General features: G+C 32.1%; 1 protein-coding gene across 2 annotated transcripts in view; it reads right to left on the bottom strand.

Moving 5' to 3' along the window:
• The window catches only part of SCAMP1 (secretory carrier membrane protein 1), a 134,557-nt gene that overhangs the window by 116,157 nt on the left and 5,798 nt on the right, over window positions 1-12,602 (bottom strand). The window lies entirely within an intron of this gene.

Here is a 12,602-nt window from a genome sequence, read left to right as displayed (position 1 = left end):
CTCTATCTTGCTCAGTTTCTCCAGCAATAGATTAACCTCAGTATGTGAACTTAAAAAAAAATTTTAACTTTATTTTAACATAATTGGTTTCTTTTGAATTTATGCATTTTAAAGCATTATTTTGAAGTGTCCATGGGCTTTACCAAACTGCTAAAGGAATCTATAATGCAAAAAGAGGTTAAGAAACCCTAATTTAGAAACAGAGATTCCTTCTTAAGGAAAAAGTTCAGATTATGCTTAATTTTTTTTTTTTTTTACCTTTTAAATGTAAAATTTGTAACATATATACCAAGTACTCTCTCTCTTTTTTTCTTCCAGAATCAGACTGCTGTCTTTCACTGTATTGTAAAAGCATCATAAAAGGTTGAATGCCACTTCTCTGCTGCTCTGAGCTCAAGACCCAATTAGCTGTATTCTCTTAATTGTTAGAAACTGATAACTAGCATCCTAGTTCTGCTTACCATTGGGGCATATAACTTCAAAGATACAACAAGAAAAAGCCTTTAAACATTTCTCCCAATATTTCCAAGGCTTGTTTGTCCTGTATCTTTCAGACTGTGGTGGACTAAGCTCAAAAGTTAGCTCAGTTCCTATATAGCCTTGCTTCTATCAAGTTTATACACAAATGTGACATGACTACCATATTAATCCTTCAACTCAGCTGAGGTCCCACAGATCCCTCCAAAAGACTATCCCTTGCTCCTTGGGACATCACTACCATTGGTACTTCATTGACTCTGGCATCCCAGTTGATTCCCAGATTCCTATGGTTCACTTTCCCAGCTGAGAGGGGAAAGTCACTGAAGCTAACAGGCTTTTTTGAATACCTCTGAAGCCAAAAAGAGCCTGACCCATTCACCATGTGATCTGCTTATTAGAACCAGTTATAGAATATTTATGCATGCTCTGCATTTGCTGCAATACATTTCCCTTACTCATTATCACAATTCTTCCAGAAGCAACTCTTTAACATCATCTTCTATGTAGAGCAGTAATATCAGGCAAGCAAACAGTTCACATGCACGAGATCCCATTAGACATATATTTATAATAAAACCCAAACTGCTCACATAGTATTAACACCCAAGTAATACATGCTGGGAAATGAGATGGTTCAAAGCATAGAATGCTGGGCCTGGAAACAGGTACACCAGTTCAAATCCACTCTCAGACACTTGCTGGGTAAGTCACTTAAGTTTTATTTCCCTTAATCCACCACAGAAGGAGATGGCAAGCCAGTCCAGTATCTTTGCCAAGAAAACGTCATTGACAGAATTGGTGTGCTATGGTCCATGGAATCACAAAGAGTTGGACAAAACTGAACAGCAAATGTATATATTGGAAACATAGCATAGTTTGTACAAAGTTTACTCTCACTCTTTGCCCATAATAGGAATAATGCTTTGGGGCAAGATACCCCAAAGACTATGGAACTGTATAAACATTACTTATTCTGATGAATTTGATATATATTGTCCTTTAAAAAAAAAAAAAGGAACTAAGATCCTACAGAAGTATTTAAGAAAGTGAAAAATTAATGTTAAAATCAGCACAAATAAGTGTTTCTGGAAATGCCAGCGAAAGTTTTCTTTTTATTACTATTATCTGAAAAGGCATAATCCATACAACAATTTTCCCTTCAAAAATGGTTTCCAAAATTTCTCATCTTTACAAAAGAAAACTTTTTTTTTCATTTACATTAATTTGACCAAGAAAGGAATATAATGGCATTTACAAAAATAATTTTACCAAATGCACAGGATTAAAAATAAATCCAAAACAAAGCACATAGTAATAATTGTTATTTTCTAAAGATCTATTTCCCACAAGATAAATTAGATAACTAAAGTCAAGTGTTGCCAGGCCTCAATTGTATTATGTCTTGTCAGGTGATGCTATACAAAAAATAAAAGATTTCTTCCTCATTCATGATAAGGAACAAATACTAAGAAGTTAAAGACAAATTATTGACTTTTCAGTCAGTTACAGGAAATATAGTCAGAAAAAAGTGTGTTTCGTATAGGTCTGTCCCATGTACAAGTTCTATATTGATGTAGAACTTGTAATGAATAATAAAGGAATGAATAATAAGGCATTTAAATACAAAAAAAATATTTTGTACTTTTGGAATAGGAGATTGGTCAATGAGAGTCTAGTGCTTACATCATACTCTTCCTAGTATCAACCTACAAAAAGCCTCTTACAAGATACTACAATTCAAAACTTGCCTAAATACACTTTGAGGATTCTATTGACTTGCTGCATGTTAATGAAAAGCTTTTTAATTGGCTGCTAAGCCAGAGGTGACTATGCAAAACAAACAGAAATAAAACAAAAAGATTTCTTTTGCTCTTTCTGGCATCTTTCAAGTAAGGAGGAAGAAATACTATTCAAATAGGGAGTAAGGTAGAAAAACACCAGCAGCAGGCCCTCTTGCATCAGTCTTATCCACCCACCTGGATTACCATATGGCCACAAAAGCATGGTGCCTGTTTCTTTTATCCCTGATGTATCTGTTCTTTGATGATCTTGAATGAGTATCAGCAACTAACACTTATGTAATACTTTAAGGTTAACAAAGCACTTCATATATTTAATTTGATACTCAAACCAACTCTATTAGATAAGTGCTATTAGTCTCATTTTATTTTATTTTTAATTAAAGCTTTTTATTTTCAAAACATGCATGGATAATTTTTCAACATTAACCCTTGCAAAACCTTGTGTTCCAAATTTTCCCCCTCATCCTCCCATTCCCTCCCCTAGATGGCAAGTAATTCAGTAAAAGTTAAACCTATGCAATTCTTCTATACACATTTATATAATTATCATGTTGCACATGAAAAATCAGGTCAAAAAGGAAAAACAATGACAAAGAAAACAAAATGCAAGCAAACAACAGATTGAAAATGTTATGTTGTGACACCCACACAATCCTCTCTCTGGGTATAGATGGCTCTCTTCATCACAAGATCATTGGAATTTAGCCTCATTTTATAGGTAAGGATTTTGAAGCTGACTGAAATCAAATGATTTAATTAGGATCATACAACTAGCAAATAGATGATGCAATATTTGGACTCGGACATTCCTGATTCTAAGTACAGTGTTGTATCTATAATGCACCTATGAGGATATTTACAATTAACTATCATAACATGGCATATTAATCAATTAAAATGTAGAATCAAAAAGTATAAACTCTGTTTTCAACTTCCATTCTGCTGAAGGTAGAACAAAAGACACAACAAAAAGAGCTGGGTTTGAATCCCAATTTTGGCCTTTACTATCTATGTAAGGCTCAATATGTTTCCTGGGCCCCAGTTTCCTCAACTATAAAACAAGAGAATTAGGCTAGAAAACCTTTAAAGGCTCTTCCAAATTTAAATACTATGAATATAGGGGTAACCTGTTGAGTATCATATAATGATTTCTAAATGTGTTTATGAAATATGTAGAATAAAAGAATTAAGAGTTGCAAGATACCTAAGAATTCATCTCGTCCACTCATTTTATGAATGAGAAAATTGAAACCCAGAGACATAAAGTAATTTGCTCAAAGTCATAGAGGTAACAAGTAGCAAAGGGAAAATTTGAACCTAGGTAGTTAACTCCAAGATCAGCATTCTTTCTCCTCTTCTACAGTGTTTTCATATCTCTCTTTCTCAGCATGGCTATAGTATGTTGATCCCTATTTTAAAATTAAAACCTATATATCTATTAGCAAGCAAATTTCAACAAGCAAATACAACCACCATTTATAAATCTACCAGAACTGATCTAGATACTAGGAATACAATGATAAAATTATTTTAAAAGTTCCTGCCTGAAGTAACTTACATTCAGCTAAGGGACACAATAGATATGCAGCTAAGTAAATATAAAACTTGCAAAAAGTAAACACAAAGTAATTTGGAGGAAAAGAAGGAAGTATTAACAATCTGGGAATCAGGAAAGACCTTGAATAAGATGTGGCCCTCTTGCCAAGCTTTGAAGGGAGCTAAATGTAGCCAAGAGTTTGATTTGGCCCCCACCTTTGGAATGTGGACATGTCCAACTACTTCCTTCCTTCTCCCACAAAGTGAGAACTTTTCTAGTCACCACTCCCAATTTTAGCCCTACAGAGAGATTTCTTTGAATTTTCTTGAGTGGGAAAACAATAAATTGGGCACTGCGACTCGATAATGCCTATTCCCCATCACTAGACAAACACATGCTATACTCCTGAAGGAGAAGATTTTCCCTACTTTGGGCATCAATAGCAATAAAATTCTTTTTTGGTTCTTATGGTCCTGGATGAGGGAAGAACTTCTGCCCTTACATTCAAAGAAAAAGGGACTATTCTGTGTTTCTTTATCTTACTCTCATATTCTGCTATTCACTTTCTCCCTTCTCTCTGTTCACCCCTTTGCCAATAACAAAGGACACAACTGGGAATAACTATGATATTAATAAAAAGAGAAGGTATGAACATAAGTTAAAAAGTAGGGAAAGTTAGGAATAGAAACTATTTTTCTAGGGCAGGGAAGAAAGAAAGAAAGATAAAGAGGGATGAAGAGAGTAAAAGAGTCACCATCCTTCTCAACAAATTTCATCAATCACAGTCTTTCTTCAGCCCTAGAGATATCTTCCTGACTTAACACATACACACACACCCATCACAACAGTAGCAATCAGGACTATTGCAACTAGCTTTCCTTCCATCTTTTCACCAAACTGAAAATGATAGCCCAAAATTGAATTGCTCATGATAAAAGCACTGGCAATTAATTTCCCAAAAATCACACAATGAGCTTCCTCTACTCCTTCCCCATATTCTTTTTCTATCTGTTGATCATCCCAAGTCAAAGAATTACATTCTTGCCAGTTGGACATCATACCCAGAATGTATTTCTCTTTGGAAGGGAGAGATACTAAGATTACAAGAAAGACTCCAAGATATAAGGTGAGAAGGGAATTAATTTCATACACTGGGACAACTTGAGCAGAGACATGGAGCCAGAAATAAAATTTATTGCTAAGCATTTCTATCCAGCCCACTGTTATCAGCCGTAATCTTAACCACTTCTCATCATTAATAATGCAACAGTGACTACTAGAATTAGTGATGTTGTGAAATTCAGATATTGATTATATATTTTATATTCAATTGTGTAACTGCAAAAACCCAACCCTCTTCTTTGAGTCTAAGTAAAGAAGCTTGTGAGTCCAAAAGTTCAGTCTTTTTGAGCTACTTGCCAAAGGATTAAGCCTTCCCTCATTCACTGTTAATTGAATAGAACTCTGACCTTGGCTTTAGAAGTTTAATTTTTTCATTTAGCATTCTAATCCATGGACATTGTTATCTCAGCTACATCTGCAAATCATTCCTGCCAGGGGAAGCATGCTATTTCATATAACTTCAGTCTCTGAGAAACTGATTGATTATCTGCATGTCATACTTGACAAGCCTATTAGATTACCTTGTCCTATCTTAAGGCCTCATCCTTATAAATTTTAGGTGGTCTTATCTTATGACCAGGAGCCTTTGAGTCTGGTGCTCCTGTGCAATATCAATGAGGTCAAGATGCAACTGGTCCCCATAAATTCACAAAAATAATCATTAAGAGGTTAATCTCATTGTGTGATATGTTTCTCCATTAATGTAACCAATCATGATCCTCCAACCCCCTGATGTTGCCAGTTCTGTACTGATTTTTGTTGTGTTCTTTGATCTGTTTTTATAAAAGTGCATTGCATCTTTAATTCTGGATCTTTTGTCAGAAGCAATGTTATTAATCTATTTATTAATCCATAAGTTTTGCACTTATTAATAAATAAGCTTATTTTTTATGAAGTTAATTTTGTTAAGTTTCATACCTATGTGTGTGTGTTTGTAAAACCATATAAATATACTTCAGTCTATCAGTTCTTTCTCTGGAGATGGATGCCAGCTTCCTTCATAGGACCTTTGTAGTTGATTTGAATATTTGTAGTATTCAGAATAACTTAGTCATTCACTGTTATTCTTCAATATTGCTGTTACTTTATATGTTCATTTCACTCTTCAATATTTCATGCAAGTCCTTCATGTTTTTTCTAAAATCACTGAGCTCATTATTTCTTACACTACAGTAATATTCCTCACAACCATATATCACAACTTATTCAGCCATTTTCTAATTGATGGGCATCCCCTCAACTTCCATTTGCCATTACAAAGAGAGCTACTATAAATATTTTAGAATGTAGAGTTTCTTTTCTTTTTTCTCTGATCATCTTGGAAAACAAACTTAATAGTAGATCACAGGATATTCACAGTTTTGTAATTATTTAAATATAATTCCATTTTATTCTCCAAAATGATTGGATCAGTTCTCAATTTTACCAACTATATATTAGTGTCCCAATTTTTAAAAATATCCCTTCAAATATTTGTCATTTTCTCCTATTATTTTAGCCAATCTGATAGGTGTGAGATGATGTCTCAAAATTGTTTTAATTTGCAATTTTCTAATCAATAATGCTTTGGAGCATTTTTTCATATGTACCTTTGATTTCTTCATCAAAAAAAATTACCTGTTCATACTTCTTGACCATTTATCAATTGGAGTATGACTTATATTCTTATAAATTTGGTAACATTCTCTATATATTCAAGATATCAAAGAAAACTTTTATCCAAGAAAACTATCCATAATTTTTTCTCCAATTTTCTGCTTTCTAATATTGATTCATTGGTTTTATTTGTATAAAACCTTTTAAATTTAATATGATAAAAAAATCCATTTTAATACTCATAATATTTTCTGTCTTTTGTTTAATCATAAATTTTTCTATCATAAGTCTAATAGACTATATCATCTATGTTCTTCTAATTTTCTTATTCTATCTCCCTTTATATCTAAGTTATGAAGCCATTTTAATCTTATTTTGGCAAATTGGGTAAGTTATAGGTCTATACCTAATATCTGCCAGTTTTCCCACAATTTTTTCCAAATAGTAAATTCTAATCCCACAAGCTTAAATCTTTACATTAATAAAAAAGTTACTTTAATCATTTACTGCTGTATATTGTATATCTACTCTGTTCCACTGGTCAGCCTTTCTATTTATTAGCCAATATCAGATGGTATTGATATTTACTACCTTTGAAAATAGCCTAAGATCTGGTACTGCTAAACTTCTTCCTTTTATATTTTTTCATTAATTTTTTACTATATTTGATCATTTTGATTCTTCTTAATGAATTTTGTTATTTTTTTCTAGCTCAAAATGTTTTTGATAATTTCATATGATGCCATTGAATAATAGATTAATTAAGATAGAATTATAATTTTTATTGTATTAGCTTTGCCCAACCCATGAACAATTGATATTTCTCTAGTTCTTTAAATCTGACTCTATTTGCATAAAAAGGATTTTATAATCATGTTCATCTAGTTCTTGGGCTGGTCTTGTCACATATACTCCCAGGTATTTTATGCTGTCTGTAATTATTTTAAAAAGGGTATCTCTTAGTATCTCTTGCAGCATTTTGTTGGTGGCATATAGAAATGCTAATGAGTATATAGGTTTATTTTATATCCTGCTTTCAGGATATAAAACTTTGCTAAAATTATTATTTTTCTCAACTAGCTTTTTTAGTTGAATTTCTAATATTATTCAAGTATGTCATTATATTATCTGCAAAGAGGTAATTTTATTGCCTCCTTGTCCATTCTGACTCCTTCAATTTCTTTTTCTTGTAATATTATATTTGTAATAATAAAATGGACTTGCTTCTTTTTTTAAAAAATTTTTTATTATAGCTTTTTATTTACAAGATATATGCATGGATAATTTTTCAGCACTGACCCTTGCAAAATCTTCTGTTCCAACTTTTCCCCTCTTTCCCCCCACCCTCTCCCCTAGATAGCAGGTAAACCACTACATATTAAATATGTTAAAGTATATGTTAAACACAATATATGTATACATATCCACACAGTTATTTTGCTGCACAAGAAAAATCAGACTTAGAAATAAGATAAAAATAACCTGAGAAGGAAATCAAAAGTGGAAGCAAACAAAAACAGAAGGAATAGAAATGCTATGTTGGGGTTTACACTCACTTTCCCATAATTCTTTCGCTGGGTGTAGCTGGTTCTCTTCATTATTGAACAAAGGGAACTGATTTGTTTCATCTCATTGTTGAAGAGAGCCACATCCATCAGAATTGATCACCATATAGTATTGTTGTTGAAGTGTATAGTGAACATCCTTGTTTCATGTGTAATCTTATTGGGAAGGCTTCAAACATCCAAATGCTTGCTGATGGTTTTAGGTAGCTGCTGCTTATCATTTTAAGGAAAAATCCATTTATGTCTACACTTTCAAGTGTTTTTTAATAGAAATGAGTGTTATATTTTGTCACAAGTTTATATATTGATATAATTATGTTATTTTTGTTCTTTTATTATTTATACAATCAAATATGTGAATAGTTTCCCCCTGTGTTAAATTATCCCTGCATTCCTTGTATAAATCCTACTTAGTCACCATGTGAAAGAATTTTTTTATTCATCTTCATTAATGACATACAATTTTCTTTCTCTGTTTTTTTTTTCCTGGTTTAGATGTCAGCACCATATTTCTTTTATTACACGAACTTAGTAAGACTTCCTTTTTGGCTTATTATTGCAGATAATTTACTTAATATTGGAATTAATCAACTTTTAAATATTTGGCAGAACTCACTTGTAAATCCACCTTATCCTGGTGGTTTTTTCTTAGGAAGTTCATTTATGACATAGTCAAGATCTTTTTTCTAAAATAGGTTTATTTAGATATTTTGTTTTCTCTTCCTGTTAATCTAGGCAGTTTTTATTTTTGTAAGTTTTTTTCCATTTCATTTAAATTGTGAAATTTATTGTCATGTAATTGGACAAAATAACTCCTAATAAGTACTTTGATTTTATCTTCATTAGTGATATGTTCACCCTTTTCACTTTTGAAATTAGTGATTTGGTTTTCTTTTTTTTAACCTTATTAACTAATGATTTATCTGTTTTATTGGTTTTTTAAAAATAAAACCAACTACTACTTTCATGTATTAATTCAATCACTTTTTACATTCCATTTTATTAATGTCACTTTTAATTTTTAGGATTTCCAATTTAATATTTAATTGGAAATTTTTAATTTGTTCTTTTTTCAGTTTATTTTTTTTTCATTGCATAGCCAATTCATTGGTCTGCTCTTATTTTATTGATGTAATCATTTAGAGATACAAATTTTCCTCTGATTACTGTTTTTGCTGAATCCCATAGCTTTTGGTATGTTTTCTTATTATTACCCTTATCTTAAATAACAATAATTTATTGTTTCTATGATTTGTTCTTTAACCCACTCATTCCTTAAGATTCAGTTATTTAGAGGAAGCTAGGTGATGCAGTGCATAGAGCACTAGCCCTGAAGTCAGGAGGACCTGAGTTCAAATCTGATCTGGGACACAACACTTCATTGCTGTGTGACCCTGCATGACTCATTTAACCCCAATTCCCTCAGGAAAAAAAAAAAAAAAAAGATTAGGTTATTCAGCATACAATTATTGTGTTTTTATTAGTCTTTGTTAACTATAATTTTATTGTATCATGATCTGAAAAGGATGCATTTAATATTTCTGCTTTTCTGCATTTAACTATAAATTTTTATGATCTCAATACATGTACAATTTTTGCAAAGGTACCATGCACCACTGAGGAAAAGTATGTTCTTATCCATTCAACTTTCTCCAGATACCTATAATATCTTTATCTGAGATTCTAGTTATTTTCTTGACTTTTTATGTTTTGGTTTGATTTATTTAGTTCTGAGAAGAGAAGGTTTAAGTTCCCCACTATAATAGTTTTGCTATCTATTTCCACCTGTTATTTATTTAGCTTTTCCTTTAAAATTTTGGATGTTATAGCATTTGGTGCATATAAATTAAATATTGCTATTATTTATTGTTTATAGCACCTTTTATCATGTTTCCCTGTTTATCTCTTTTAATTAAAGCTATTTTAGTTTTAACTTTGTTGAGATGATGATTATTACTCTTGCTTTTTTTTTTCAGCTAAAGTATAATTTATTCCAGCCCTTTATTTTTATTGTTTATGTAGCTTCCATTTTAAAATGTGTTTCTTATAAACAATATTGTGTCAGATTTTGAGTTTTAGTTCATTTTGCTATCCATTTTCATTTCATGGATAAATTCATGTCATTCACATTTAAAGTTCTAATTATTAATTGTATATTTCCTTCCATTCTATTTTCCCACACTCTTTATTCTTTTTTCCATTATTTTTACTCATCCCTTCTCAGATATCTAATTTACTCTGGCTACTACTACCCAACTTGCACCCTTTCTAAGGATTCTTCCCTTATACTCTCCTCTTGCCCTCCTATTTCTTGGCCAGCATTCCCTGCTAATAGTCCCTTTTTTATCCTATCCCATTAATCTCCTATTTTTTCTGTTAAGACTTTTATATCCTCCTAGATGAATATGTTATTATCTCTTTAATCCAGTTCTAGCACTACCAGCCCTCCACCTCCTTCTGTCTGTCAGTGTAATAATTCTTCTATTCATACCTCACGTATATAATTGTTCCGTTTTATCTCTCTTTACCCAAATTTTTTTAGGCTCATCCTTTCATATTCAGCACAATCCCAAAGCTTCTGCTGATGTATGCTCTTCTAAAACTACCCCAGTAACCATAACTTATAATATTCTTAAGAGTTTATAGATCATGTTTTCTCATATAGGAAATAAATAGTTTGATCTTAATAATAAATCTTTGATAATTAGTGTTTCATGTTTATCATTTTATATTTCTTCTGATTCTTGTAGATCAAATTTTCCATTCAATTCTGGTGTTTTTCACACAAGTACAAAAAAAGTCCTTTTGATGGGGGTTGAGGTCCCTTTAAGATTCCTTTCTGATTTCCAACCCACCCCACCCACCCCCATGGCTGAAGAAGCTCAGATCTTTGATTCACAAATCCTTGTCAAAAAGCACCCTTTTTGAATTCCAATGATATTCCGGCTTTCCCATCCCCCACTATCTGCTTGGGTTTCCCCAACCCCCACAAATAGCTTCTTCCTTATCTAAGGAACCATTGAATTCTATTCAAATTCTAACCCTGACTGAAGCTCAGGCTGGAGGCCAGCCTGGGACTCCACCTATGGGTCCCTTAGGATTGTCCAAAGCTCCTCTTTATAAAAAGAGCCAGACTGGAGTCCATTCTTTGCAGAGGTCCCAAACATGGCTTCCTTATGCTGGTCATGTCAAGGATTTCTGCCCACCAGAGCCACCCTGACTCTGGTGTTTTCCTACCTTTTAATCTTATTTCCAAACCCTACAATAAACCTTTTTTTTATCCATCTAGGTTTTGGGGCCTGTAAATTCCTTTACAGGGGACTCTGCACCGTCACTGGACTATCCTAGCACTGACCCAAAAGGGGTTCCTCCTTTCCTAACTCTCATCACTTTAATTTATTAAATATCCTTTTTTTATGCATATTTATATTCAGCTTTAATTGGTAAATCATTCTTGGTTGCAGACCCACTTTCTCTTTTTGCATATACTGTGCCAAGCCCTTCAATCTTTTAATGTAGAAACTGTTAATTTGTATATTATAATGACTATAAATTTACAGTAGTTAAATTGTTTCTTTTCATTTGCTTGTAGTATTTTCTGCTTGACCTGGGAACTTAAAAATAGCCATAATGTACCTGAAGTTTTCATCTTTGGATTTCTTTCAGATGGTGAACAATGGATTTTTTTCTCATTTCTATTTTTATCATTTATTTCTAAAATTTCAGGCCAATTTTCCTTGGTAATTTCTTAAAGTAGAGTGTTCAGATGATTTTTTAAATTATGATTTTCAGATAGTCCAACAATTTCTATATTTTCTCTCCTTGATCTGTTTTCAGGTCTTTTTTTTTTTTTTTTCTTATGAACTGTTTCATATTCTCTTCTATTTTTCATTCTTTTGATTTTGCTTTATTATTTCTGGGTGTCTTATGAATACATTAGTTTCCCTTTGCTCAATTCTAATTTTTAAGGAGTTATTTTCTTTCATAAGTTTTTGGATCTCTTTTTCCAATTGCTTGACTTTTTTTTAATAATTATCTTGATTTTCTTCATTGCTCTTATTTTTTTTTCTAATTTTTCATCAACCTATCTTATTCAATATTTTAAAGTCCTTTCTAAGCTCTTCTAAGAACTCTTTTTTAGGGCTTGTGACCATTTTACATTATTCTTTTAAGTAGTTTTTTTTTTTTTTTTTTTTTTTTGATATCATGATCTTCTGAGTTTGAACCCATATCTTTACTGTCACCATAGTAGTTCTCTATGATAAGGTTCTTTCATTTTGCTTACTCATTTTTTTAGTGGCTTATTTCATGGCTTTTAAATTTGTGTTAGAACCAGACTCGTCCCAAAATGTAGAGGATAAAGTCTCAAACTTTATGTTTTTTGTGGTATTGCTTTTTGAACTTTATCTGAAGATTTGATCTCAAGTACTCCTCTCTACCCCAAAGCCACAATCAGTAATGCTGAAACCATAAACACTGTTACTCTACTTCAGATGGCTG

This window comes from Sminthopsis crassicaudata, chromosome 1 (genome assembly GCF_048593235.1).
Source record: "Sminthopsis crassicaudata isolate SCR6 chromosome 1, ASM4859323v1, whole genome shotgun sequence".
Classification (NCBI taxonomy): domain Eukaryota; kingdom Metazoa; phylum Chordata; class Mammalia; order Dasyuromorphia; family Dasyuridae; genus Sminthopsis; species Sminthopsis crassicaudata.
Note: the sequence above shows the minus strand (reverse complement) of the source record. Positions and strands in the feature narration are given on the sequence as shown.